The following is a 7,839-nucleotide window of genomic DNA, read 5'->3' as shown; positions in this document are numbered from 1 at the left end:
TATATCTATATAGAAATACATATAGATAGATAGATAGATAGATAGATAGATAGATAGATAGATAGATAGATAGATAGATAGATAGATAGATAGAGACAGGTCTCATCATCTTGCCCAGGCTGGTCTTGAACTCCTAGGCTCAAATGATCCTCCTGGGTGCCTCTCAAAGTGTTGGGATTACAGGCATGAGCCACCATGCTCTGGTCCTTGATGCAGGGATTTGCTTCACTCAGTAGCAGTCATAATGTGCACTGGCACACTCAGGGCCCCACTGTCACATCGCAGGCCTGACAGGTTGCTCTCTGGCCTCCTGACTTGTGTTTCCCCAGCTTTCTCTCCAAGTGCCAACTAAACCAAATCATGTAGCAGCTCCCTGACCAGGCTCATCTTCCCAAAGTTTTGACTTTGCAGTTGCCATTTTCATGTGACTAAAATGCCCCTTTTCCTCTGGAACTAACTTGAGAAACTGGCAGCCTACAGGAAAGATTTAACTGAGATACTGTTTTTCCCTATATTTTATAATTTTAAAAAATTTCCAACATTTAAAATGTGGGAGACTCCACAGAGAATCACCTGCTTCACCTGGCTGCACAGGGCTCTCCCTGTTTTGCAGTGTAAAGTGCAGCCGAGGGCTTAGCGGTTCCCTGTCCCACCTGTGTTGCTTCCATACGCTTCTTGCCTGGCCTCCACTGGCCTCTGCATTAGACTCCTGCTCTAACTTTCATTCTTCAAAATTTAGTTCCTTTGGCCAGGCACAGTGACTCATGCCTGTAATCTCAGAACTTTTGGACACCTGTGGGAGGATGGCTCGAGCCCAGGAGTTTAAGACCAGCCTGGTTAACTACTGAGACCCCACCGCTACAAAATAATAATAATAAATAATTGTTTTAATTAGAAAAAAAGATTTGGTTCCTTTGAGAGATATGTAGTGAATAAAGATTTTTTAAAAATTTATCTCCAGGGCCACATTCAAAATCCTCTGTCCCTATGGGGAAAAAAAAAATTTTTTTTGCAGCCAGTAGCGCTGCTTAGTGAGAAAAGCATTATCACCAGCCGTCGAGGTCTAATCCTAGCTCTGCCACTGAGCTGTCATCAGCCTTTAAGCAAGTTACTCATCTCTGGACTTGCAAACAGATGATAACACCTGCTCTGCCTTCCTATCTCATCAGAAATGTAAAGATAAAATGGCAAAAAACGGAGTCTCCCTCTTGCTTAGGCTGGAGTGTGGTGTCACTATCTCGGCTCACTGCAACCTCTACCTGCTGGGTTCAAGTGAACCTCCTGCTTCAGCCTCTCAAGTAGCTGGGATTACAGGCATGCGCCACCACGGGGTTTCACCATGTTGGTTAGGTTGGTCTCGAACTCCTGACCTCAAGTGATCTGCCCGCCTTAGCCTTCCAAAGTGCTGCGATTATAGGCATGAGCCACTGCACCTGTCCTAAAAAAATATATATTTTAAGAGAGGGTCTTGCTCTTGTCACCCAGGTTGGAGTTCAGTGGTGTGATCTCAGCTCACTGCAGCTTTGACAGCCCAGGCTCAAGTGATCCTCCCACCTCAGCCTCCCAAGTAGCTGGGACTACAGGCATGTGCCACCACACCCAGCTAATATTTAAAATTTTTTGTAGAGATGGGAGTCTCAGTATGTTACCCAGGCTAGTCTCAAATTCCTGGCCTCAAGTGATTCTCCTTCCTTGGCCTCCCAAAGTGCTGGAATTAGACATGAGCCACCCTGACTAGCCTAAAAAATAATAATGTATTGATTAAAATGTATCAAACAGCCTTTTATGACTTTCTAGTAGCGGCTTATCTGACACACTAGAGTTTCTTAATAAATGTTAATTGAATCAGTGTTGTTTCCCATTTTGACTGATGAAGAAAATGAACTTAGGTTAACTGTCCAAATCATAGCATAAGAAATGAAGCCAAGATTTGAACCTGAGCCTGACTGCATCAAAGGCCATTCACTTCCCACATTAGCCACTTATCTTTAGTCTTCCTTCCTTCACTCTGTCAGCCTTTCACTGGAGTCTGGTAAGAGACTGGACATTTATGTGAAACAGACAAGAACCTATGTGTTTGCAGCCAGTAGCGCTACTTAGTGAGAAAAGCATTATCACCAGCCGTCGAGGTCTAATCCTAGCTCTGCCACTGGGCAGTCATCAGTCTTTGAGCAAATTACTCATCTCCGGACTTCCAAACGGATGATAATACCTGCTCTGCCTTCCTATCTCATCAGAAATGCAAAGATAAAATGGCAAGATCAGATAGGCCGTTTTTGAGTACTCTTTGAAAGCTGTGAGTATACAAATGTGAATTTCACTATCACTGTTCAGTTTATTTGTATGTACAATTCTGACATTCACTCTGCACTCAAAGAGGCAATTATTTTTCACAAAAGAAAATAGTGAGTTTGGTGGGGCGCAGTGGCTCACATCTGTAATCCCAGCACTTTGGGAGGCCGAGGCGGGTGGATCACTTGAGGTCAGGAGATCGAGACCATCCTGGCTAACACGGTGAAACCCCGTCTCTACCAAAAATACAAAAAAATTAGCCGGGCATGGTGGTGGGCACCTATAGTCCCAGCTACTTGGGAGGCTGAGGCAGGAGAATCATGTGAACCCAGGAGGCAGAGTCAAGATCACGCCACTGCACTCCAGCCTGGGCGACAGAGCGCAACTCTGTCTCAAAAAAAAAAAGATCAATGAGTTCAAAAACCACAAAACTCAAGATGTGTTCTCTGACTTGGCATTGATACATTGAACTCACTGACACAAGGTAGACAGATACTGTCCTGTCCCTGGAGTCAGACAGATTTGTGTTCAAATCCTGCTCTTGTCCCTGGGAGGTCATTTTTCTGATTCTCTGTTTTTCTATTTATGTAAAAAGCTGCCAGGCACGGTGGCTCACACTTGTAATCCCAGCACTTTGGAAGCCCGAGGTGGGAGGATCGCTGGAGCCCAGGAGTTTTGAGACCAGCCTGTGTAGCATAGTGAGACCCTATATTGCCAAAAAAATTTAAAAACTAGCTGGGTGTGGTGGCCCATGCCTGTAGTCCCAGCTACCCCGGAGGCTGAGGTGGGGAGGATTGTTTGAGTCCGGAAGGTCAAGATTGCAATAAGCCACGATGATACCATTGCACTCCAGTCCGGGCAACAGAGCGGAACCCTGCCTCAAAAATAAAATAATAAAACAGAGTAGGTGTCCATCATACAGCAGCTGTATAATCATTAACATGCTGAGCTCTGTATCTAATGAATATAATGAGTAGGTTAACTAGTAAATTCTGAAATTTATATTTTCTAATTTGATTCTTGTCTTTGTTCTCAACCAATACATATTTTAGGACTGCAAGAGTTGTATGAAAGTCAGATTTCATACTAAACTCACAGCTTCTTACTCTGTAGTCTGATACCTGGTCTGAGCTCCAGGCTCCAGCCATTACTTTCATTAGTAAATGTAAGTTATGATATCGTCTAGGAATCAGACTTGGCTTGTTTTCAGCAACTTACTCCAACAAAAATGACCAATAAGAGCTCTGAGAGCTGTAATCCCCCTGTAGGTATCCAAATCATACCACACTGCTTATACTGAGCCAGGTTTATAATAATAATGCGTGATCAAGAGCAGGAACTAGGCCTCTAGTTGAGTTCTAATCTTAGCTCTGTCAGTTCTTAGCTGTGTGACCTTGGACAAACTGCTTAACCTCTCTGGACCTCAGGTTTGTCATTTATAAAATGGAGATAAAATTAGTACTTACTTCATAGAGTTGTCAGACTTATTACTTGAGATAACGGTGCATGAAGCACAGAGTGCCCAGGAAGTTGTAACTATTGTCTCTTAAAGGAGATTGGCAATGGAGTTCTTTCACAGGAACAGAAGGAAAAGTTTTTCTCTAGAGAGTTGAGACAAATACTGATTCTGGAAAAAAGGGAAGAGTTTAAGGGCAACAGTGATGTGTTTGGGCTGCTGCAGGAAATGAGGATTGGAGAATGCCAGATGGGTGGGCCTGCCTAACAAAGTTCAGGCCATGGGGTATTAGCTGGTTTTCTGGAATGAATGCATGATACAGTTTTCTACTGACCTTTTCATCACATTTGCAGATGTCCATTCCCTTGAGTGGTTCCCTTCTGCTACGCTGGGAAGATGCCAGACTTTTAAACTTCATATAACTGCTTTTGAATATCTGCCTTCACATTGCATAGGCGTGAGATGTTCGGCCACATCATTTCTTTCTTTTTTTTTTTTTTTCACACAAGGTTTCACCATGTCGCCTAGGCTGGAGTGCAGTGGTGTGGTTTCAGCTCACTGCAACCTTTGCCTCCCACGCTCAAGCGATCTTCCCACCTCAGCCTCCCAAGTAACTGGGACTACAGGCACATGCCACTACTCCCAGCTAATTTTTGTGGTTTTTGTAGAGGCGAGTTTTCGCCATGTTACCCAGGATGGTCTTGAACCCCTGGGCTCAAGCAATCCGCTTGCCTCAGCCTCCCACAGTGCTCGGATTATAGGCATGAACCACCGCACCCAGCAGCCACAGAACTTTTGATGTGAGTTGGATGGGCAAGTAATTGAATCTTCCAGGAACCAGACAGAGCCCTACTAACCAAGAGCCCGCCATTCTCTGATGCTGCAGACTTGGAGCAGTTCCTATCTGATAGTTTACTGGAGGCTTGTTCATTGTCCTTTTAAACTGGTATTTTCTTAATTAGGTAAGTAGTGCTTATATATGGTACAAAATTAAAAGGTAAAACAAAAGAGTAGATGGTGAAAAGTATGTTTCTTTGTCACCTTGAGTCTCAGTCACTCTGTTCGCTCCAGAGGCACTGTTTCCAGTTTCTTTTGTATCCTTCCAAAAACAGTGTTTATTATATTCATATACAATTGAATGTTTATTGAAAGTCTGATCCATGAGAAAGTCCTCATGAGAAAAGCAGGTCATCCAAATTTAACAGCAATATAAGGTTGATTTATTGTCTGAACACCCTAATTACAAAAACTTGCAGAGATATGAAAATGTTATTTGCCCATCAGAAATAACTAAATTGCCGGGTGCGGTGGCTCATGCCTGTAATCCCAGCACTTTTGGAGGCCGAGGCAAGTGGATCATGAGGTCAGATCGAGACCATCCTGGCTAACATGGTGAAACCCCGTCTCTATTAAAAAAAAAAAATACAAAAAAATTAATTGGGCATGGTGGTGGGTGCCTGTAGTCCCAGCTATTCAGGAGGCTGAGGCAGGAGAATGGTGTGAACCCGGGAGGCAGAGCTTGCAGTGAGCTGAGATCACGCTACTACACTCCAGTCTGGGCCACAGTGCGAGACTCCGTCTCAAAAAAAAAAAAAAAAAAGAAGAAAAGAAAAAGAAATAACTAAATCAACCACGTTCCAGTCTATTCTTAGCAGGAGGGCGGCTAGTGCTAGAACAGGCTTTTAAAGGTCTCATCTTATGCAGCAGATGATGTCTGAATCTTGTGAAGTTGTGTGTAATTTAGGATTCTTTGTATGTGGACTTATTTCTTGAAATAGGAGAGGCAACATGGCTTAGTGGAAAGAACAGGAGCTGTGAAGCCATGTTCAGATCCGAGCTCTGTCACTGAAAACAGCTATGCTTTGGACAAGTTACAAATCTAAGCCTTTTTGGGCTGGGCGCAGTGGCTCACGCCTGTAATCCCAGCACTTTGGGAGACTGAAGCAGGTGAATCACCTGATGTCGTGAGTTCAAGACAAGCCTGGCCAACATGGTGAAACCAAGTCTCTACTAAAAATACAAAATTAGCCGGGTGTGGTGGCGGGCACCTGTAGTCCCAGCTACTCAGAAGGCTGAGATAGGAGAATCGCTTGAACCCAGGAGGCGGAGGCTGCTGTGAGCCAAGATCGCCACCACTGCACTCCAGCCTGGGTGAGACAGAGCAAGACTCTGTCTCAAAAAAAAAAAAAAGAAAAAGAACAAAAAAACAAATCTAAGCCTTTTAAAAATATGTACAATAGATTTTAAAATACCTATATTTAGTGTCATGAGCATTAAATGAGACAGATAATTCAAAGCACCTAGTGCAATGTCTGGCAGGTGGCAATCACTCCAGCAGTGGTGGCAGCAGTAGTATTGGTGGCCATACGTAGTGTACATTCCATATACGCTACCTGGCAAAGGAGTAATAAATCCTGCTAGGGTTTTCAGCTGCCCCAGTAACTTCCAAGCTTCCAGAGTAGCTTGGAAAGGGGCTCTATGACAGCATATCTTCATGACTCTGCATGCCTGTTTTTACCTACAGGACTGCGTTTAGGAAGGAAGGGCGCCTCGGCTCAGTGCACAATAGTGTTTCAGTCAATTCTTGTTTACCTGATGCTGCTGGGGGGCCTCTGAGGCTTTTCCTTTAGGGGTGCTTCTCAAACTTTTTGGCCTCAAGACCTGTTTACACATTTAAAAACTATGGAGGACCTGGGGGACTTACATTTATATAGGTTATAGCTATTGATATTTGCCATGTTAGAAATTAAAACATCAAATTTTAACATATTAGTTTTTAAATTATTATTATTAAGACAAGGTCTCACTCTTCACTCAAGCTGTAGTGCAATGGTGCAATTATAGCTCATTGTAACCTTGAACTTGCGGGTTCAAGCAATCCTCCCTCCTCAGCCTCCTAAGTAGCTAGGACTATAGGAGATAGCACCATGTCAAAATTGTTTTTTGTAGAGATGGGGGTCTCACTATTTTGCCCAGGCTGCTCTGGAACTCCTGGCCTCAAGTGATCCTCCTGCTTTAGCCTCCCAAAGCGCTGGGATTATGAGCGTGAGTCACTGCATCTGGCCAACACATTTATTTTAAATTCATATAAAAAGAGCAACAAGAAACCCACAACATGTTGCCATAACATTTATATGAGAAATAGCTGTTTTTTCCAAAACTAACAAAAAATGGAAGAGTAACATTGTGTTACATTTTGGGAAAATTCCTTGATCTCTGGCTTAATAGAAGACAAATGCATTCTCATAATACTACTGCATTCAATCTGATGTGATGTTGTTTTAGATTAATTACAGGAAGAAAATTCAGCCTTACAGAGATTCACAGTTAGAAAAGACCTGCTGGGGTGGCCGGGCGTGGTGGCTCATGCCTGTAATCCCAGCACTTTGGAAGGCCAAGGCGGGTGGATCACAAGGTTAGGAGTTTGAGGCCAGCCTGGCCAAGATGGTAAAACCCCGTCTCCACTGAAAATGCAAAAATTAGCTGGGCGCAGTGGCAGGCACCTGTAATCCCAGCTACGCAGGAGGCTGAGGCAGGAGAATTGCTTGAACCTGGGAGACAGAGGTTGCAGTGAGCCGAGATCATGCCACTGCACTCTAGCCTGGGCAACAGAGTAAGATTCCATCTCAAAAGAAGAAAGAAAGAAAAGAAAGGAAAGAACCTGCTGGGGGAGTCTCAGGGACTCCCCAGGGTCCTTGGACCACACTGCCCAGAGTTCGATTTGTTTCCTGAAGACTTTAGCACCTTGAAGGCAGAGAATATTTCTTCATTTGGTGGGTCACTGAATGGGGACAGTTTTCATTCAATGTGTGATAAAATGCTTTTGACAGATTGACTGATAGAGGGAGCTATAGGCCAATACTAGCCCAAATATATTAAACTGAGATACTAACTTTTCTCATTTCACAGATGAAACCAACAGATGTAGACAGAATTGGTGTCTAAAGAGTTACATCCCTGGCCGGGTGCAGTGGCTCACACCTGTAATCCCAGCACTTTGGGAGGCCGAGACAGGTGGATCACCTGAAGTCAGGAGTTCGAGACCATCCTGGCCAACATGGCAAAACCCCATCTCTACCAAAAATACAAAA

Source organism: Mandrillus leucophaeus, unplaced genomic scaffold (genome assembly GCF_000951045.1).
Source record: "Mandrillus leucophaeus isolate KB7577 unplaced genomic scaffold, Mleu.le_1.0 Scaffold314, whole genome shotgun sequence".
Classification (NCBI taxonomy): Eukaryota; Metazoa; Chordata; class Mammalia; order Primates; family Cercopithecidae; genus Mandrillus; species Mandrillus leucophaeus.
Note: the sequence above shows the minus strand (reverse complement) of the source record.